The 22,980-nt window shown below is 38.9% G+C and overlaps 1 long non-coding RNA gene across 2 annotated transcripts in view; it reads right to left on the bottom strand.

Moving 5' to 3' along the window:
- Positions 1-4,824: 4,824 nt before the first annotated feature.
- The window catches only part of LOC127487678 (uncharacterized), a 67,235-nt gene continuing 49,079 nt past the window's right edge, over positions 4,825-22,980 (bottom strand). For both annotated transcript variants that reach the window (XR_011386360.1, XR_007914730.2), the window contains 4 exons: positions 12,624-12,704; positions 11,518-11,613; positions 9,796-9,903; positions 4,825-6,778 (listed from right to left, as the gene is read on the bottom strand). This is a non-coding gene — a long non-coding RNA (uncharacterized lncRNA). The remainder of the gene's footprint in view (positions 6,779-9,795; positions 9,904-11,517; positions 11,614-12,623; positions 12,705-22,980) is intronic.

Below are 22,980 nucleotides of genomic sequence, written 5' to 3'. Positions count from 1 at the left end.
ATCTATTGGATAGGGGTTTCAGGGAAGGTAAGAAACTTAGGTTTTCGAAGATGAATATAAATTCTCCAGATGAGAAGGAATAGAGAAATTATGGTAAAGAACACTGCGAGAATGTACATCTGTGAAAGGAAATTATTGTTTGAAGACTATCAAAGTTTTACACAATCTGAGGGTCAGGCTTGTGGGTGATAAGTTGGAAGGTATAACTGGGAAAAAATTGGATCAATAATCACACACGATGCTATAAATAAAACTCCAATAGTTGAATTAATTGAGATTTGTTGATCTCAAGGTGAGTTTTCATTATTGTGGTTTTTAATGAGCTATATTTTTCCAAAAATGTATATTTTGTTTATTTTACTTTTTTATTAGACTCAAGCTAAAGATGGCATGTAGAATTACTTGACAATAACACTTTTGAAGGAAGTCAGATCTCATTGAAATTTCAATGTTGCTATTTACTAGCTGAGTGATATTTATCAAGTTACTTAACCTTTAAAAAGCCTGCTTCATGTATAGAGAGAAGATAATAAAGCTGCTATAAAGATTAAATTGATAGAACCTGGGAATTTATGTTATGCGGTATGTAGACCCAATAAGTATAGGTATAATCAAGTTTCTAAGGTAGTTGCTTTCAAGTATAGCTTTAGTTATGAAGCTCTCTGAAAATATTATAAGTCCCTTACATTAAATGAATTAACTCGGAACTGCTCTATTTGATGAGTAATTGGGGCATCCAAAGAATGCACAATCGTACTTCCTTTCAGGCGACCCCTAAAGGGCTCTGCAGATCACAGCATGAAAAATGCAGTTGCCTTTCTTCAAAAGGAATTATGGAATAAATGCATGAATTGATTTTTATCCATAGTTCCATTCTCTAGAATGTATTTCACTTTTTATCAGTTCTGTTGGGCATTAGCATTTACATTCTTCTTTCTTTAATACTGCACAGTGAGCCAATTACATTCTATGATGAGTTTTAATCTCTTCTACTTCATGTTCCTTACATTAGTAATTGTAATAAAGTATCATTCCAAAAATTTTATGTGCATTTATATGCATGGTACATAAAAGGAAATCAGAAAAGCCTTCTCTTCCTTTTGGGCTCCTGGATGGGAAAGTTCCCACGACAATATGGCTTGGTAAGCCAATTGCATCTTCCCACAGTTTAGGAAAAAAAAAAGTCATTTTTTTGAGCAAATCCTGAACAGAACTCCATGTGGGCTGAGCAATGGCTAAGTTTCAGTCCTCACAGGGACCCCAGGCTACAGCCTTGCTTAACTGTACACCATGCATGGCTTTGTGTAGAAGTTCTATTTATATATTATTGCTTTGAGCTCCAACTCATTCATCAGCAGAAATTTGAGGCAGAAATGAGTTGAAGTTTATCCTTTTAAAAGAATTCCCAGCAAAGGTTATAATTCAAAGCTATTTTTATGTCATTTGATGATTATAATGGGGATTTTTTTGTGTGTAGTCATTTCGGATTCCTAACAATGGATGGTCAAGAGGCTGAAACAAAGAGGTACACTGGCAGAATGAGTAAGAGATAACGCATTTTCCCAAGCTAACTCTGCTTATAGGAAAAAGCTTTCAAGCTGCAGAATGTCAGCTATCTTTAGGCAAGCCTTTAGGCAAGATGTTCCATTACTGTACGTATAAACACACAACCAAGCCAGTCAGAGAGAAGTTACTCTGTGCATAGCCAATGAATGTAAGACCTTTGATAGTAGAAAGCTTTAAAAGAGTCCTCTCAAGAGGAATGTAAGCCTGAAGCAGTAGAATAGGAAAGGCTGCCTAGAGTCATTGCAAGTGCTCACTAAGCATGGGTCAGGGTGCACATTTGGAACTCAGGTCTTGCCAAAGTGAGCAGTCTGGATTCGAACTGCTGTACCTCTGTATCTTTGTTTACATGCCAAAGACAATAACTACCTCCCACAATTGTTAAAGGGAATAAACAAGATAACCTGTAAAACAGTGCCTACAGCAGAAGGTGCATTATTTCTTTCTAAATAATATATTATTCAGAATAAGTCCATCTTCATTTACCCTGAATCCTGGAGTAGGTGATATATAAAAGTTCTCCAATACAACTGTATGTGATCAGGGAAATATTCTATATGAGATTTCAAAAATTCATGGAAAATGGAATGAAAAGGTATGTTTAAATTGTTCAAAAAGTTAAAATCCATGGGCAGCTTTTCATAATATACATTTTTATAAACTTTTTGAAAGCTTCTACTTTGCACAGATTTCAAATATTTTACATGGAAATAAACTTATCTTTTAATTCATATTTCCACAGACTTTTTTTTTTACAAAATTTATTCATTTATTTGAAAGTCAGTTACATAGAAGAAGAGGCAGAGAGAGAGAGAGAGTATGAGAATGAACTAGTGTTCACTCTTCTGTGGGTGCAGGGACACAAGGACTTGGGCCATCTTCCACTGTTTTCCCAGGTGCATCAGTAAAGAGCTGGATCAGAAGTGGAGCAGCAGGACTGGAACCAGCGCCCATATGGGATACCGGTGCTGCGAGTGGCAGTTTTACCATCTATGCCACAGAACCAGCCCCTCCACAGAGTTTTTGAAGCAGTCTTATACATTTGCTGTCCAATGGGGCAAACTGTGGCTCCATGTGAATATGGAGCACACAGAATGTGGTCAGTGCAACTAAGGAACTGAACTTTTGTTCATTTAATTTTCATGATAAAAATCACTTTGCTGATGTATAACTGACATAAAAAAGCAACACATGTCTAATCTACACATGGCAAGGAACTGGGGGATTATTACAATTTGTGAAAAACCATCACTACTGTCAAGGCCATAAACACATCACCTTCCAACATTTCCTCCCACCCCCTTTATTATACTTTCATAAGGATCCGAGATGTAACCTATTAGTAATTTTAAGTGTATATCACCGTATTATAGTTATAGTTACTATGCAGTATAATAGATCATCCGAAATTATTTATTTTGCATAACTGCAACTTTATACTCAATAACCCATATCTCCCCTTGTCTTCAGTCCTGGCGACTACCTCTCTACTCTTTGCTACAATGAGTCTGATGATTTTATTTTCCACATGTAAGTGAGGTCATGCAGTAATTGTCCTTCTGTGTCTGGATTTAGTTACTTAGCATAAATTCTTCCAGGCCCACCAAAATTGTCACAACTGACAAGATTTCCTCCTTTAATAAGGCTGAATAATATTCCATTGTATGAATATGTCACATTTTCTTTATCCATTCATATATGATAGGCATGTAGGTTGCTTTTCTATTTGGCTATTGGAAATTTGCTTCAATTATAGGAGGGCAAATATCTCTTTAAGATGCTAATTCAATTCTTTTGAGTATTAACCCAGAAGTTGAGTTGCTGAAGCACATGGCTATCTATTTTTAATTTTTTGAAGAACTTCCATACTGCCTCCCATAATTATTATACTAATATATGTTGCCACAGACAGTGTAGAAGGGAGACAATTTTGCCATACCCTAAAAGCACTTATCTTTTTAAAAAATTACTATTCTATCAGATATGAGATGATACATCATTGCGATTTTGACTACAATTTCCCTGATGATTTTGAATATGTTGTCATATACTATTGGCTATTTGTATGATTTCCATTGAGAAATGTCTATTCATGTGCTTTGGTCATTTTAAAAAATTGAGTTGTTTTTTGTAGTTGTTTTTGTAGATGTTCCTAGAATATTTTTACTGGTGATCCCTTATCAGATATGTGTTTGTCACATCGTCTTCCCCATTCCATAGGCTGTCTGTTTATTTCTGTTGATTGTTTTCTTTGCAGTATGGGACCTTTTGAATTTAATGTAGCTTTACTTATTTCTGCTTTTTTTCTGCTTGTGCAGAAATAATCATTGCAAATACCAGTGAAAAGGAGCTTTTCCTATTGTCTTCTACAAGTTTTACAGTATTAGATACATATATGTCTTTAATTCAGTTTGATTTGATTTTTGGGTGTGGTGTAAGAGAAAAGCCCCAACGTCATATTTTTGCACATTGATATTCAGTTTTCTCAATACCATTCATTGAAGAGATGTTTCAACTTTTCCACATTGTTTATTCTTGGCACCTTGTTGAACATTAGTTGGCCACATATATGGTGTTTTATTCTGAGTTCTCTATTCATCTCCATTGGTCTGTGTGTTTTATGCCAGTGAAATACCACTTTGCTTAATACAGCTTTATATTGTAATTTGAAATCAGGAAGTGTGATGCCTCCGGCTATGTTCTTCCTTCAGATCACTTTGGCTATTCAAGATCTTATGATTCCATTGGTTTTTTGGATGTTTTCCTACTTCTATGAAGAAAATATCCTTGGAATATTGATTGGATTGCAGTGATCAATTCATGTGATGTCTTTCCACTTCTTTATGTCCTCTTCAATGTTTTATAGTTTTCAGTGTACAAATCTCTCACTTCCTTGGTCAAATTCATCCTTAAGTGTTTTAATAAGTTAAATATACTTAATGTTTGTTAATTTAAATTTAAGTAGATACATTTAGTTAGTGGTTACTGTATGTCACCACACAGCTCTAAAAAAGAAATCAGACCCAACTGGTTAACCTCTACATAAGTAAGTATTTTTTCACTGATAAGTGAAAATCCCTTTGGGCAGTGGGTTCCAAAACCAGAATTAATAGACTCCATGAATACTTAAAATTATATGACAACCATGTTAAATTTGAAGTGTATTTATCCTGGAGAACAACCATCCTGAGCATTGGACTCTGAAAAATGACACTGTCTCACAAAATAAAAATACAGAAATAAATAACGGAAATAGACCTGTTTCTTACACTTGCTCTGTGTTTAATTGTTTATTGTTCAGAAAAAGGGGTGGCTAAGTTTTTGTATTTGCTCATGAAACTACTATTAATCATTATTATTAACATAAATATAAGCAAGACATTAAGTAAAAATATGTAAATATGAAATTCATGGATATTTTCAATTACTTTAATTATAATAAAGCTTGTAAACAAGTTTTAAAATATTGAATTACATGCTAATTGCATGTTTAATTTCATTAATTAACTTTAAAATGTTAAAAATCACAGAGAGTAGTACAGATATATACAAACTAAAACATGCAATTGCCTCCCACCTGTTCTCCTTTATCTGCTCCTGTTCTCTAGGGTAACCATGGTGATAAGTTGCTACAAATTTCTACAGACCTTTTTTCATGACTCCAAATGTTTTGTGTTTGCATGCACACATGGCTGTATATCTACATGTACTTACAAAAGTGAACTTCTATTCTATTAGTAGTAGGTTGAATAATGGTTTCCAAATTTGGCCACATCCTTATCTTGCTTCTTGTGCTTATATTACTGTACACAACACAAAGGGCTTTGCAGGCTGATTTCATTAAGGATTTGAAAATGGGAAGATTATCCATGGTTATCCTTAGAGGAGGGAGACAAGAGGTTCAGAGTGAGTGGACAGCGTGGGGATGGAAGCAAGAGGTTGGAGTGAGTCAAGGAAAGGATCACACACCAAGGCATGGAGCCAGCAGCAGTAATTGAAACAGGAAAGGGTGCTGACTCTTCCCCTGAAGTCCTTGGAAGGAATACAGCCCCTTGACCTCCAGAATATGTAATTTATGTAGGAGAATAAATCGAATTGGTACAAAGCTAAATGAAAATAGATCTCAGCAAAAAAAAAAAAAAAAAGAATGGAAATAAGAGTGGGAGGAGGAAGAGGGATGGGAGTGTGGGTGAGAGGGCGGGTATAGTGGGAAGAATTACTGTATTCCTAAAGTTGTAATTATGAAATGCATGAAATTTGTATTTCTTAAATAAAAGGCTTCTGAGGAAAAAAGTGTATGATCACATAAACACTGATAAGTTGATCCAAATGACTTTTAGTTCACAGAATTTAAATAAATCTTGCATTAAAAAGATAAACGATTGTTGTTTTTGGACACAATGTTTGTGGTAATTTGTTATGGCAGCAATAGGGAACTAGTACAGAATGGTATAGTATTCTGTAACTTTCTTTTATTTAAAAAAAATTTTTTTTTATCTGAAAGTCAGAGTTACACAGAGAGAGAAGAGAGGCAGAGAGAAAGAGAGGTCTTCCATTTGCTGTTCACTCCTCAAATGGCTGCAACAGCCAGAGCTGAGCCAATCTGAAGCCAGGAGCCAGGAGCTTCTCCTGGGTCTCCCATGTGGGTGCGGCAAAGCGGGTGCAGCAGCCCAAGGACTTCGGCCATCTTCCACTGCTTTCCCAGGCCTTAGCACAGAGCTGGATTGGAAGTGGAGCAGCCGGGCCTCGAACTGGCACCACAAGCGGCAGCTTTACCTGCTACGCTATAGCGCCGGCCTCTTACCTTTCTCTTAACAGACTTCCATTTGAATCCCTCCTTGTAAACACATGTTGTACTATTCTACCCTTTATAGATGTTGCCAGTAATACCAGTTTGTTTCCCTTGTGTGATGCTGTACATAGGATTCCAGTGTGCAACCTCTGACAGGTGCGCACGTATTGCACGTATGGTTTTGTGGAAAAGACTTCAGAGAGGAGCAGCCTGTGAAAAGGTGAAGGTGCAGTTGGCAAGTGCGCGGTTCTCCAGAGCCTTCAGTCTCCATCCTCAGTGTCTCTCGGTGGAGACGATGCTTCCCTGTCCCACAGGCCTCGTCACGACTTGCTCTGACCAATAAGACGCCAGCAGAAGGGTTACAGTCCCCGTGAGTGGTGCTTTATGCCTGAACGAGTCCTTTACGGAGGCTGCATATTCCACCTGGATGTCAGCAGAGCCATAATTAATACGTAATGTAGCAAAACAAAAAAATAAGCCTTTATGGTTGTAGATGACTTGGGTTTCAGAGATCCAATATGCAATAGCATAGATTACTGTAAGCTTTCTAGTATAGTGTTATGAATATTTAAAATGTCATAACTACTACCAAATTGCCTTCTAGGAAGCTACACATGGCCACTGATGGTGGAGTGCCTTTGCTCCACACTCTTGCCACCATTACATAGCAATCATTGCCAATTTTGTCTCACTGTTTTATTCCTCATTTTTCTGATTTCATAAAAAGTCCTTTCAGTTTGCTTATTACCCTATTGTATTTGTTCTTCCATGAAATGTGTGCATGACTATTGTCCATTTTTATCTAAAGTTATCCAGCATCTTCATTTAAATTTTTCAGAGTCCTTATATATTAAGTCACTATTTTATATCCTGTCTATATCTTAATGACTCATTTGATTCTTTGTGATGGCTTTCACCACACAGAACAATATTCTTTAATGTGAGATGTAATTCAAGGAAAACTTTAATCACTACAGAGATCACAGGCTACTAAGAATGGCTCACTTAGCCTAGATGAGATTTGCTGATCAAATATGTGGTATTTTAAAAATTTCTAATTTATTTGTTTTTATTTATTTTGGAAGGCAGAGAGAGAGATAGAGAGAAAGGAAGGAAGGAAGGGAGGGAGGAAGGGAGGGAGGGGGGAGGGAGGGAGGAAGGAAGGAATAAACAGACAGAGATTTCTCATCCACTAGATCACTCTCTAAATGCCCATAATAGCCCAGGCTGGGCCAGGCCAGAGCCAGGATCCAGGGGCTAACCTAGCTCTCCCATGTAGATGTCCAGGACACAATCAAGTACTTGAGCCATCATCCACCACTGCCAGAGCATGCATTAGCAAGAAACTGAATTTGTGAGTACAGTCACCAGAAGCCAACACTGTGGGTATCACTGCTCCAAATGTCTAAATATCTAGCTTTGAGCCAAATATAATTAAGGAATGGTCTCTGACACACAATCGTTCATAAAAGGGGAGAATAAGAAAAGACAAAGGTCAAAGCATCTAAAAGACAAAATCATTAAAGGATAAAACAAAGATAAAATATACACATTAAAATTTATATAAACATAATAAAGGTATTAATGAAAATAAAATTTGGTAAGGTATATCTTCAGTTATTTAAATGTTTATAACCATTGCACATATTGCATTTTTCTCCATTTAAATAATTTATTGTAGCTAAATTCCTATGAATAAGATTTTTTAATTAAAGTTGATCATAGAAGAACTGAGTTATTGAAATCATGAAAGTAATCAAGAGACAGACATTATTATACTTAAAATAGGCAATTAGGTTAAGGAAAACCTGACATATCAATTGATAGGAATATAATGATGCTGTTAAAATTTAATCAGTATAATGATCTAGAATCCTGAATCAATCTGAACTCATTTTTATGGGGACTTTCCTGTCTTGCCCAGCTTTGTTTCCCTCTTTGTTCTGACAAAACTTCGTCTCTCTAGGCTAAGATTTATCAAGATGAATCATGTTTACTTTTTTATATATCTCTTTTCTCACTCGACTTCACGATTTATGTCTTCTCTATTTCAGCAAGCAGTTCATGCTTTCTCACTTAAAATGCATCCATACATTTCGTCAAGTAAAATAGACAAAAATTTGTATGCAGAATGCAAATATAATGATGTAAAATTACATAGATATGTTCAGTGGAGGTCCCAAGACCTGGATGGTTACCAGGGCAAGGGGAGGTGCTATGGACAATTATTATTTTTTTTTTTGACAGGCAGAGTGGACAGTGAGAGAGAAAGAGACAGAGAGAAAGGTCTTCCTTTGCCGTTGGTTCACCCTCCAATGGCCGCCGCGGCCGGTGCCCCGCGCTGATCCGATGGCAGGAGCCAGGTGCTTCTCCTGGTCTCCCATGCGAGTGCAGGGCCCAAGCATTTGGGCCATCCTCCACTGCACTCCTGGGCCACAGCAGAGAGCTGGACTGGAAAAGGGGCAACCAGGACTAGAACCCGGTGTGCCAGCACCACAAGGCGGAGGATTAGCCTATTGAACCGCGGCGCCGACTAGACAATTATTTTTCTATAAAATTTTATTTATGCAAGATTAATCAGGTCCAGAGATCTGCTGTATATTTTAGTGCCTACCATCCATAATATAATACAGAACACTAAAATTTTGTTCAGAGATTAAGTTTCATAGGATTTGTGGATTTTAGCATCTTCCACAGCCTAGGCAGCTCATGTCAAGAGCCTTGGGTAATCACTGACGTCATACATAAGAGTGTTAATTGTTAAGTTAACAATGGGAGTCACTGTATGCTAACTTCCCATGCAGGACCTCTGTCCCCAAAGAGTTGTGTTGTAATTATGGCTAAGTGTTCACAAAAGATGTATCATTCTTGGGTGCTTCTTTAAAGTTAATTAAGTTTCTTTAAAAAAGGAAATTAACTTCAAGATACAATGACTTTGAACAGCCCTTGTCTCGATTGTTGAGGAGCATTTTTGTGTGTGTGTGTGCAAATTGTTGAACACTTTATTTAGTATAGAGTTGGTCTTCTGTGTATAAAGTTAATTGAAAACGGATCATAGCGGAGAATGGAATTGGGGATGGGAAAGGGAGGAGTTGGAGGGGTGGGAGTGTGGGTGGGATGGCAGGTATGGTGGGAAGAATCATTTTATTCCTAAAGTTGTACTAATGAAATGCATGAAGTTTGTATTCCTTAAATAAAATATTTCTTTGGGGAAAAAAGAAAAAGAAAATAAAAACTATAACATACAAGGGAACTTTTGGAAGTGGTGGTTTCCCGGGTATATGAATATGTCCAAACTCAATAAATATTTTCCTTTTTTTTATGTCAACTACCTCCTAAAGAAACTGTTACAAAATGCACTATTAGAGCAGTGATGTGTCTCACTAAATCTCAGAACAAGATTACTCTTTATAAACAAATAATAGATCATCAATACTTACTTGTTTTAGGTTTCTAGGGTGGGTGCATCCATACACTTGTGAATTGCTTTATGACATGCTCTTTCCATTGCTGGAAATGATAGGAGTCACTCTTCCCTTCCAAACACCCTAATTCAATGAGAAGACATGTACTTCTTTAGAAAGTAGCAAGAGATGTTTCCATCTATTTCTAGAAGTAAAGACCAGAATATTCTCTTTGAGATTAGAGCTACGTTAACTGATCTGATTTTTCATAAAACAACAGAATCCAATTTGTCATGAAGGAATTAGTCTACACCTGCACTGCCCAATACAATCATCACTGACCACATATAGCTACTGAGAAGTTTAAATATTCAGGAATTGAAATTTGTATCTTCCTTAGGTTAAATCAGTTGAGAATTAAGTTCGAATAGCCTCATGTAGCTAATATCCACCATACTGGACAGCACAATGGTAAGCAGTCTCTTTGTGTTTATCATTTAAGCTGTAGCTTTCCCTGATGTGAGTCAAGGTAATTCAAGTATAGAGCTCCAATCGGACCAGATTCCATGGAAACTGCCTCTGTCTAGTCTGAGCCTACTGATGTCCCTGATGAGGTTTACATGTGTGAAATGGCTATTGATTGAGCCCATCATAAAAAGTCAACATAATGCCAGAATCTAGGCACGCATCACTCTGCCTGTAGAGCTCTAATGTTTGAGAACAGAAATTCCCAAAGCTATGCTACCTTTCCTTAATTTTCCAGGTTGGTTAACTAATACAATGGATATTAACGTATTACTTGGTCCTTGATTATTAATGTTTAATATAAAGAATTTTAGGTCTGAGAAGGGAAATTCAAGTCTTAAGTCTGGCAATTATTAACTGCTAACTGATTTAGTGACCTGGCAACAAATACTCCAAACACACTAAATCCCCGACACTTTTTTCTCTCACCTCTCATCTCTCACTGATAAGACTTTTTGTGAGATCTCTCATTATTAGCTACAGTATTTGCTTTCCACTTTTCTTCACTTAACCATCAGAACAAATGGAATAAAAGATTTGAGGTGATGAAAGCAGTGAGATGAAACTAAAATATACTCCTGGGCTGTTAAGTAGAAGAGATGAACTTCGGGAAAACCCTAGAATGGAAGAGCTATTGAGAAGGTCGAATTAAGCTTATTGAAAGATGTATTTGCAAAGATAAAGCTTCCTTAATTATTAATGATCGGCTCCACAGGAGATGCAGTCCAAGAGTATTTTTCTTCCTTGGGCTTCTTGTTGTCTGCCTCTGAACAGAGCTAGCTCAGCCGAGGGTTGTGGGTGATTTTGTGGATGAAGGTGAAGTTTTGGAAAGCTGGAAATGTGTGTGTGTGTGTGTGTGTGTGTGTGTGTGTGTGTGTGGTTTATTTATTTATTTTTTTTAGAACCTGAACCAATTAGAGGAGTAAATGAGAGACAAACTGCTGCCGGGCTCTGAATAGGAAATGATCTGTGAGTAAATTGAACAAGCCGGGAGACAGTAAATAGGCAATTAACATTCGTTTTGGCAAATCTGCACCTGTTGGAGCTGCAAATACAAAGAGAAACATGAAGGGGAATGACAGAGAAGCCCTGTCAAACATCCTAGTATCGAACGATATTAAATCCTGAGCTTCATGCAATCAGGAGTGTAAATTCTATGAAGCTGTAATTTGGTCAGACATCAGGAAAGAAACAATGCTCAAAGAAATACTGTTCAAGCCACATTTTCTGTACCTCAGGTTGTCTAGAGAATTTTCAGGGAGTCAATGCTGTTGATGACATTGTTTCAGATGATTGTTGTCTTCAAGGATTTAGGAAGTCTTGATAGATCTTGAGGCAAGATGGTTCACAGAGAAAATTATTTAGGGACCTCCATTCTTTGTTCCTTTCTGCTGTCACTTTTGCATTTTGAAGGCCCCCTTACCAGCCCACAGAGACCCACTGCCTAGCATGACTCCACTGGAAATGTTACAAGCATGCTTTGGAACTTGTGCCGTACTGGAAACTACGCCATGTTCTGTATTTTCATATCCTTTTTCTTGGAATTCTTTCTCTGCCATCTAAGGTCTACACATTTCTTATCAGCCCAATCTTTTTGATGCATGACTGCTCTTTGCAAGTCTTGGCTCCATTTTGCCAGAGCCTTCTTTCTAAAGATAATTCTCTATGACATACATAAAATAAATATTTAGTAGTCGAGACCCCAGTGACCTTCAGATATCCTAATGCAGATGGGCATTTAGTTTTTAGTAATTACATGGATTAGGGAAGCAACTGCCTTTGCATCAGTCAGTAAAGAATCCAAGCTATAAAGATGTTTTATAAGAAATTGTCACTTCTAAAGACAATTTAGGAAATTGAACATCTTTCTTATTTTAACGTAGTTCATATATTTTTCCAGGAGGCAGAGGAATGATCTGGAATTAGCTCCTAAGAATATGATTTATGATTTAATACCATATATCTCAAGCTATATTCACTAGAATATTTGTGTCTTGGGAGATACTCACAGGTATTCTCCATAGCAATTAATTTTTAGGAAATTCTGTCTATTTATGCTATCTTTGAAAATTAATATTGTGCAGCTCAGTGAAATTTATGAGAAAAACCACAGCAACATCCCAATACCATTAACTTCACAAGGGAATCCATTGTTGCATAGTTTGAATAATTTTTGAAATAATTCATAGTTTTGGGCACAGTTTTATCCACTCTCTTACTAGAGAATCAAATCACTATACATCCCCCCAAAAAAGGCAACTAAGCACTTAGTACCAATCTACACCAGTCCAAACGCTAACTGCCTGTTCTTCCTGCACACTAGATAACACTGTTCATACCTTGAGTTTCGTGATGATAGAGACTGATTCCCTGATAGGATCAGTCTCTCCACATCTTATCTTGCTTAGTACTGCCACCTGCTGTAGAAGTAAAGAGTAAGTGAATTCTTATGCACATTTGCCCAGGAAGATTTCACCTGATTACCTACCTGTATAGTATAGATATCAAGCATGAAGAAAAAACTTCATTAAAATAAAGCTAGACTCTAGTGTTGCTCTCTACAATATAACAAAAATATAGGGGTTGGTGGTGTGGCATAGCAGGTAGAGCCACCACCTGCAGAACCTGCATCCCATATGGGCACTGGTTCAAGTCCTGGATGTTCCACTTCCAATCTAGCTCCCTGTTAATGAGCCTGGAAAAACAATGGGAGATGGCTCAAGTGCTTGGGCCTCGGTACCCATATAGGAGACCCAGAAGAAGCTCCTGGCTCCTAGCATCCTATTGGCTCAACTGCAGCCATTGTGACCATTTGGAGAGTGAACCAGAAGATGGAGCATCTCTCTCTCTCTCTCCCTCCCTCCCTCCCTCCCTCCCTCCCTCCCTCCCTCCCTCTCTCTCTCTCTCCCTCCCTCCCTTGCTCCTCTCTGTAACTGTACCTTTCAAATAAATAAATCTTAAGAAAAAGAAAATATACCTGCAGAGAAATAATTGTTTCTTCTACCTTAATTTTGTTCATTTGTCTTAGTCATTTCTATAAGCTAGATGGAGTCATTTGTTTCCCTAGGTATAACAGCTCCTAAAATAAAGGAGTCTGTTTCTTTTTAAATGTCCTCCTAAACCTGAGGTTCAAGGGAGTTACAGATTTCCTATACAGAGTAAGTGCTAGGCTCCAGAGAGTAAAGCCCCGCTGCATTTTGTTACTGGAGATGACAGCAGTACCTATGGGAACCAGAAAAGGCTGTGCCTTAGAGAGTTAGAGCCGACACATTGAGAAAAGCCAGCTGGGACACAGGAACCCCTCAGAGCAAGCCACGACTACAGCTGAGGCTTCAGGTTGCTCCTGACTGCTCTCCCTATTTTCAGTCCTGTTCCCCACTACTCAATTTCTTTTGTGAAAATCACAATTATGTATTTAAAAAGTTAAAGCAAAAGCCAGGTTCCCACTGCCCAGCACCCTGTTAGCTCACTGGAACTGCCACAACAAAGTGCCACACGTGGTATAGCATGTAGTACCACACTTGACCACAGAAATCTATTTTCTCACAGTTTTGGAAACTGGAAATCTGGAAGCAAGATGTCAGTGAGATTGGTTCAGTCTGAGGGCTTTGAGGGGAAGCCTGCTCCATGGGTCTCCCAGTTTCACTGACTGCTGAAAATCCCTGGTGCTCCTTGGCTTGTAGATACCTCACTCCCATCTGCCTTCAGTTTTACTTAGGATTCTCCTCAAGCTTCCGTGTCTCTACCTGGCCATCTTCTAATGAGGACCCTATTCATGCAGGAGTCGGAGCCTTCCTTGTTCCAGGACTACCTCATCATAACAAATTACTTATATCCAAATAAGGTCGTGTTTTCTGTTTCTGGAGATGAGTGCTTCAATAAAATTTTTGGTGGAATGGTATCTTTCCCCAGGCTTAGCCTAAATATATGACACTTTGTTGTGGGTCCTCTTTTATGTTCTATCCACAAATTCCTGTTATACAAAATTACCTACTGTCTCCTCATATATTATCACCCCCCACTGAATGGGGTGTGTTCCAAGGACTTCAGTAGGTGCTTGAAACCACGGCTAGCACCAAAGCCTATATAAACTAGGTATTTTTTCCTACACCTATATACCTATGATAAAGTTTATAAATTAGAAAAGTAAAAAAGTAATTACTACTAAAATAGAATGATTATAACATGCTGTAATTAAATTTATTTGAATGTAATTCCATCTCTCTCAAAATATCTTACAAAATCATCATATGCTTTTCTTAGTAAGTCAAGAACATTTACCTTCCCACTTAAAGGAACCACTTTACAGATACTCTTTGGCACATCCAAATTGCCAGCATCACTGCTCTTAGACTTTGGGGCAATTATTAAATAAAATAAGGGCTAAGTGAACAGAAGCCTACAATAGCATATCTGTCAATCTGATAATCAAGTCAGTATTCAGTGATTAACCATTGGACAGATACACAGTGCACAAATGCATGGCTATACTGGACAGAGAAATGATTCCTCTCCCAGGTGGGATGGAGAACAGCATAATTTAGTGCAGGATCTCATCAAGCTACTCACAACAATGTACACATTAAAACTTATCAATTGTTTATTTCTGACATTTTCCATTTAATATTTTCATACTTAATACTTACATACTTCATACTTACATACTTCATACTTAACAACCCAAGGTAATTGAAATCACAGGCACAGGAAGGACTACTATACCTAATACATCTTCTATACGTACTATATACTCTATACTATGTATTCTATACCTACTATACCTGTTACATCTTCTATACCTTCTGTATATTCTATACTACATATCCTATACCTACTATATCCATTACATCTACTATACCTACTGTATATTCTATACTATGTATTCTATACCTACTATACCCATTACATCTTCTCTTGCTTTATCACATGCTGTAATGATAATAATTGACATTTATATTATACTACTATGTGCCAGGCATATGTTAATACATTTTGTTCACTGCTATTTTGCAATGGAGGTCATTAAACCTGGAAAAATTTAGCCATTATCACATAGGTAGTACATACTAGAGGCAGGATTAGTACCTAGAGAGCCTGGATTCAGCGGTTTTGCCCTTAAAACTAAGGAAGAGGTGGAGGGAGAGGTTATCCAAAGAAAATTCTTTCTTCTTCAGGATTCAATTTACTAATCAGGTTTAACCTTTTTTCTTACACTCTATATATGAATTATCACAGATCATGGAAAACATATGATATTTGTCATTTGGGGACTGCCTTATTTCACTAAGCACAATGGTCTCCAGTTGCATGTATGCTGTTGTGAAGACAGATTTCATTCTTTGCTATGGCTGAGTAGTATTCTATGGTGTATTCATGCCACAATTTCTTTATCCAGTCACCAGCTGATGGACATCTGAGCTGATTCCATTTCTTAGACCTTGTGAATTGAGCTGCAATGAAACTGGGGTTACAGATTACTCTTTCATATGCTGATCCCATTTCCTTTAAAAAAAAATGTTCTCTGTATTTCCTGTCTCCCCTCCTTCCACTTTCAGAGTGATTTGGGTAGCTCTAATATATGTTCCCTGTCGTAGTCCATTTTGCACAGCTTTAATAAAATAGCTGAGAAGGGGTAATTTTTGAAGAACCTAAATCTTTTTGCCACAGTTCTGGAGGCTGGAAAATTCAAGATCAAGGCAGCACCAGGTTCTGCCCTTTGCGTCCAAGATGGTGCCTTGACGCTGCCCTCTGGCGGGAAGGAACACTGCGTCCTCTCCTGGTGAAAAGATGGGAGAGTGAAGAGAGGGCCATGCTTCACCAGCTCCTCCTCTCACAATGCGTCAGTCTGCTTCTGAAGGTCAGGACTCTTGACCTAACCAGCTCCCGAAAGACCCCACCCCCAGCACTTTGGCATTGAGATTAGATCTGCATCATAAAAATCTCAGGGCATACATTCAGAACTTAGCGTTCTCCCACCACACCGCATGTCTGTGGAATCTTAAGACTTCCCAGCTCCATGACTCATTCTCTGTAAGGAGTATTCCTTTTTTTTTTTTTTTTTTAAGAAAGCATAGCCCAGGCCATCGCTGTGGCTCACTAGGCTAATCCTCCGCCTTGTGGCGCCGGCACACCAGGTTCTAGTCCCGGTCGGGGCGCCGGATTCTGTCCCAGTTGCTCCTCTTCCAGGCCAGCTCTCTGCTGTGGCCCGGAAGTGCAGTGGAGGATGGCCCAAGTGCTTGGGCCCTGCACCCGTATGGGAGACCAGGAAAAGCACCTGGCTCCTGGCTTTGGATCCGCGCGGTGTGCCCGCTGCAGCGGCCATTGGAGGGTGAACCAACGGTAAAGGAAGACCCTTCTCTCTGTCTCTCTCTCTCTCTCACTACTGTCCACTCTGCCTCTCAAAAAAAAAAAAAAAAACAAAAAAAAACAAACAAAAAAAAACACAAACACAGCCCAGAACCCAAAAGTAATTAAAAATAAACTCTATTTTTTTTTATTTGCAACTTGTGTGGAAAGAGAAGCAGATCCAATTAATAATATGCAATTCTCCAAAGTTTCCATCCTAAACACCCAGTCTCTAAGACCCCAGAGCTGTAGCAGGACTAGTTGTTCAATTCCCCAATCAAAATAAAAAATAAAAAAATCCCAATAACTAGGCTTGCTGTCTCCTATTTTCCAGTACATTTCCACCACGTTTTAGATTATAGATTTTGTGGGATTTTTTATATTTTTGTACCGAAGATGGAAATCTTCAAAGGATCACTCTAATGTTAATAAATCCTGTACCCATCACACCTCTGTTAAAGCACTTATAATATATAACATCACTCACTACCCAAGCATATTTTATTCCAATACTTTCTCTCATGTGGGGAAACTCTAGTGACTTCCTAATTAATTTTAAAACTGCAGTGTTTCAATCAATGCAAACCTAAGCCCAAGTATCAAGCTAGTAATATCAATAATATGCATTTGTAATTACATATTTCAGTTAACTATAAAATCTATTATTATACTAATAAAATGTATGAAACTACTTAACCAGCCAGGAACTTAGGGCAGCTGCAGCATCAGTCCTTGCCATTTCACAGTTGTTCACAGGCTGTGCAAATTCACAGGCTGTGTAAAAAGAGTTATGCAAAGTGCCAGGAAGCTGTTTTTGCATAAAATCACAGTGTATTTTTAGATTAAACACTAAATTTCCATGCGAGACCTTGGGTTATAATAACACAACAATTAGAGAGCTATGTATCAAACTGACGTTTAGAATAAAAGCATGGTAGAAGTCTTGAAGTGCCTGATAGTAGCCACAATTAATAGGATAATCCACTCACATAATCCTGATTACTAGAGGCCAGGAGGGATGTGATGAATGGAGTAAGAGGTATATGGGAACTCTTTGTGTTACAGCCTATAATTTTGGTTTTGTAAATTTAAAACTTATGTTTTAAATTATGTTACTATGTTCACATAGTAACTCTAAGGGTGCATGTTTCCTGCTGTATACGAATTGAAGACAATAAGGATGGTACTCCTTTAAGGCAGGTGATAAACAACTTCTATCATTGGACAAAGCTCTTGAGGCAAAGCCTGATGCAACGCTCTCACTAACGGGCAGTCGACATCATTATGTCCACAGAATGAATAAACCCAGGTCTATCCAAGAGAGAAGAAAGGAGATTTGGCACTCAACGCAAGGAACAGAAGAACGGAAGAGCCTCCATTTACAGAGGAAGGAGATTTAATGAACAGGAAGCAGCTGCATATCCTGGTCCCCAGCTTTGGTGATACTCACTGTGGGGCCACTGCTGAGCTGGTGCTCTGAGCAGAGCACCTGTTCTTGCCCTTCCTAGTCTTTTTTGACTCTTTTTGGGAAGCAAATGGTTCAAATAAGCAACGATTGTAGAATAGAATTGATGGTAGAATAGAATTGTCTGGAGTTGTAGACCCTCTTGGGCTACCAAGAGCCCTACAGATCTCCCGTCTCCCCTCCCTGCAGCTGTTATCTCTCCTCTGTTCTTCCTGTCCTGAAGGTCTTCATCCTGGCTTCTTTCATCCCTCTTCCCATGACCACCCATTTCTGGAATCTGACTATTCCTAACTATTCTTATCCATCCACATAAATTTCTTATTTATTCCAGATTATTAATTATGCAGAACTTCTGCATAGTAGTTTTTTTCATTTGCATGCAAATGGTTGCATTCTATTTAAGGGATGGAATCCTGAAGGCCGCATTGAATTTGAAATATTCATTTGTGAAACTAATCTTGTCCAATGATGGCAGATATCTCTGTTTACCACTGAAAGTGGCACTGCCATGTGGCAGTCACAATGTCAACAACGCTCACTTAGCCTGCCAACTTGGTCATTCTGTGAATCTCAAAAAAATAATTCAAAAATTCTGGGCATTTGCATATTGTCCTGTTATGTTCATAAAATCAGAACTCATTCATATTTTAATTGTACCACGTAATTAGCATATTTCACAATTATATTCCTGTGACTATATTACATGTCTGTAGGGGTGTTCATGACAGAGGTAAATTGAAGTCTTAGTAAGACCTCATGAAGGTCTAAGGAAAGCAAGAGTGTTTATCCAGTTGTCTGAGATGTGCATGCTCTTGTTTGACTCAGAAGACTCTTCAGAGGCAAATTCTGGGAATGACGTAGCAAGTAAGAGAGAAATCAGGATCTACTAACCTGCAGGACAACATCCAGAGGATGGTAGTCAAAACGTGACCACTGAGAGAAACAATCCCTGTTTTTCCATTGTTTATTTTTTTGAAAGGCAGAGAGAGAGAGAGAGAGAGAGAGAGAGAGAGAGAGAGATTTCCATCTGCTGGTCCACTACCCAGTGCCCATAAAAGCCAGGGCTGGGCCAGGCTGAACCCAGGAACCAGACACTCCATCCAGGGTTTGTGGCATTGACCCAAGTACATCACCTGCTGCCTCTCAAAACACATATTAGCAGGAAGCTGGATTAGAAGTGGAATAGCCAGGGCCGGCGCCGCAGCTCAATAGGCTAATCCTCCACTTGCAGCGCTGGCACACGGGGTTCTATTCCCAGTCAGGGCACTGGTTCTGTCCCGGTTGCCCCTCTTCCAGTCCAGCTCTCTGCTGCGGCCTGGGAAGGCAGTGGAGGATGGCCCAAGTGCTTGGGCCCTGCACCCCATGGGAGACCAGAGGCACCTGGCTCCTGGCTTTGGATCAGGGCATTAGCCTGGCCGTGGCGGCCATTGGAGGGTGAATCAATGGCAAAGGAAGACCTTTCTCTCTGTCTCTCTCTCTCACTGTCCACTCTATCAAAAAAAAAAAAAAAAAAAAAAAAGAAGAAGAAGAAGTAGAATAGCCAAACTAGGCATTCTGATACGTGATGCAGGCACCCCAAGCAGGAACTTAACCTATTGTGCCACAATGCCCACACCCAGCCCCTGTTTTTATATAACTCAACAGAAATTCTCTCCAGTTCCAGAATTTTCAGGAACTTATACATACATATACACAATTCTGTTATTTTTGTATATATTTTTGTATATTTATTTTTATATATATAGTTGTCCCATTACTTTTTTTAAAAAAATATTTATTTATTTGAAAGGCAGAGTTACAGAGAAGCAGAGGCATAGAGAGAGAGGTCTTCCATCCGCTGGTTCACTCCCCAAGTGGCTGCAATGGCCAGTGCTGAGCTGATCCGAAGCCAGGAGCCAGGAGCTTCTTTCGGGTTTCCTATGTGGGTGCAGAGGCCCAAGCACTTGGGCCATCTTCTACTGCTTTCCCAGGCCATAGCAGAGAGCTGGATAGGAAGTGGAGCAGCCAAGTCTTGAATCGGCGCCCATATGAGATGTCTGCCCTGGAAGTGGAGGCGTAACCCACTGAGTCACAGCACCGGCCCCTCCCATTACTTTTTAATTCTTCCCCCAAATAGCAAGAAATTATGATACTTAAACTTGTGAAGGTTATAAAAACAAAGGAGTGTATTTCTTATTTTCTACTCTTTGAAGGAGTTCAGGGGACTGTGGATTGTAGTCAGAGCTATCCTAGCAATAATGATTATGTCATTTTTTCACTCTAATCATCACTAATTTTTATGTAAACTATTTAGGTAGGTGCTTAGGGAAGTCAAAGAGGAAGAAGACACTGCCTTGGTCTGAAAATAACTTATCTAACTGCAAATAACTGTGGTACGCCACTAGGTTTTCATATTGTAAGGTAATACCTGTACTTCATTTTGAAGATTTGTTTACTTATTTGAAAGGCAGAGTTACAGAGAGACAGGGGGAGACAGAGAAATCTTTCATCTACTGATTCACTCCCCAGATGGCTACAATGGCCAAGGCTGAGCCAAACCAAAGCCAGGAACCAAGAGCCTCAACCAGAGCCCCCATGTGAACACCAAATGCCCAAACACTTTGTCCATCTACTGCTGCTTTTCCCAGTCCATTAGCAGGGAGCTGGATTGGAAGGGGTGCAGCTGAGGCTACCTGCTATGCCATGATGCTGGCTCCCATCCTTCTCATCTTAATCACTATCAAAAAGTTGAAGAAGGGGAGAGGTCAATAACAGAAATCCAAGAACAAGCACAGAAAGCTTGTATGGAAACCTTGGAAATTATATTTAACTATAAAATAGGGAGAGACATTACCAGGTTTTTAGAGCGAGGGAAGAACAGAGGTTAAACTCAAAGGCAGAGCTGAAGTCCAAGCTCATTCTCCTTCCATTGTCCCACACTGGCTTTTCAAGGCAATGAAGATATGAGACAAGGTGTGCAAAGTATTAAGGTACTTCTCACAGAGGAAGCTCGCTTATCAAAGCATGGTGATTTCTGACACAGAGCAATCTGAAGACTTGAAGGTTCTTGGAACAATGTCATGATCAACTCCCAGGTGTACATTTTATTCACTTTCATGAGGAAAGGGTATCTAGCCAGTCCAAAATTATGAAGGATATAAAAAAAAACCTTCAGGGAAAATGGAATTAAGACATATTTATATTGTTATACAAACATTTTATGAAATCATTCATTTGAAGGGTCTCCAGAAAGTACACAGAAAATGTGTATCATGAAAAAAAAAGAACTTAGGTTTTGGGAACCATAAAATGATTCAATGTAAGAAATAGTTATGGTTTCATGAACAGGAACAATACTAAGGAAGATGTATTTGTATATCAGAGTAGCAAAAAGAAGAATTACCCCAGGAATTCCCTTCACTGTATAGGAGAGTTAGGGGCTGTGGAGTCTGTCGATGTTGAAGGAGAAAAGGTTGCAGAGACAACAAATGTTTCAGGCCTTGGTGGAGCCTCGTGCAAGGCAGTACCCATACAGCACACTAGAACCAATGTAGGCTCTCTGCACATCATAGGTAGGGGTCCTCCACGTTCAGACCTGCAGAGTTACCAGAATAGTGAGAGTAGGGAAAACAATGAGGGAATTCGAGACTGCTCCCGAAATCCAGGCTCAACGCCAGCCCTACTGCAGGGCAAGGTCCCCACCTTACAATGTGTGGAGACCCTACAGGCATCAACCACAGTATTCCAACCCTCCTGTGCAGGGAGAAGTGATGGGGAGGGATAACAACCAGGTGCAGGAGAACAAGCTAGACCAGTGAGACAGGGTATGTGATGGTATTGTAGACCAGAGGTCCTCAGAGGTCCCCCCTCGGGAAGACAGCCTAGAGAGGACGGCTATGAAGAGGGTAAGCAACATCAAGGAGACGAGACCCCAGTCAGCAGCCGCCTCAACGCAGGTACCGCCACAACATCAATGACCCAGAAAAACTGCAAGATGCCAGGCAGACAAGAGCAGCGGATCCGGTGGCTGAGAACTAGTCCACTCCCCAGATTGGGCAGGGCAGGGCAGGGCAGGGCAGGACGAGAAATGCCAGCTTAACATCTCCAGCGTTATCCAGTTTAGTCATCACTAAGGAGAAATGAATAGGAAATACTGGCAATAAGAAATGAACAGAAGATTGGAGCTGAAGACCTTGGGTGCTTACGTTTTGTAAATTGACCAGATTATCAGAACCATCTGCATTCGCTGTGTAGCAGGGCATTTTTATGCTTTTTACCTACAGAAGTCTCTTTTTGGTAATGACAAACTTCTTAAAAATTTTTATTAACGTAAAGAGAACAGATTTCATATACTTGATAGGTACAGTCCTAAGATAACCATACATCCCTCCATCTTTAAAAAAAAAAAAAAACTTTTTTCTCAATGCACCTTTAAGGTTTTTTAAATTGTCTCATATATAGGCAAGTTAAGGTTTTTTAAGCTCCTCATTTTTAATGTATAATAAAAATTTACAACTTGATTTTTTCAAAAATGTCAGCAAACTGCAAGCAGCTGTTAATAAAAGTCAAAAATACTTCTCCTGCTGTAAAACAAACAAAAACTTCACAGATTTCAAAAATTTTGCACTGAAATGAACCTACCTTTTACTTTCATTTTCCATGAACTTTTTGCAGTATCCTCATATATAGAACTAATGTGTGCTGGGAGACCTACTGTATATCACAAATTAGACATTAGAGAGACGGGGGAAAAAACTTGTTCCTGCTATCAGGATGCTAATAAAATAGCAGAAAAATACAGATGGGGAAATCTATTGTACACTGGAGAAATTCCCACAATGGTCACAAATATAAGTTCAATGACAACCTAGGGAAATGATTCATCATATCTACCTTGAAAAGCTGAA

Source organism: Oryctolagus cuniculus, chromosome 2, assembly GCF_964237555.1.
Source record: "Oryctolagus cuniculus chromosome 2, mOryCun1.1, whole genome shotgun sequence".
Lineage (NCBI taxonomy): Eukaryota > Metazoa > Chordata > Mammalia > Lagomorpha > Leporidae > Oryctolagus > Oryctolagus cuniculus.
The sequence above is the reverse complement of the archived record's forward strand: the minus strand, read 5'-3'. Positions and strand labels throughout refer to the sequence as shown.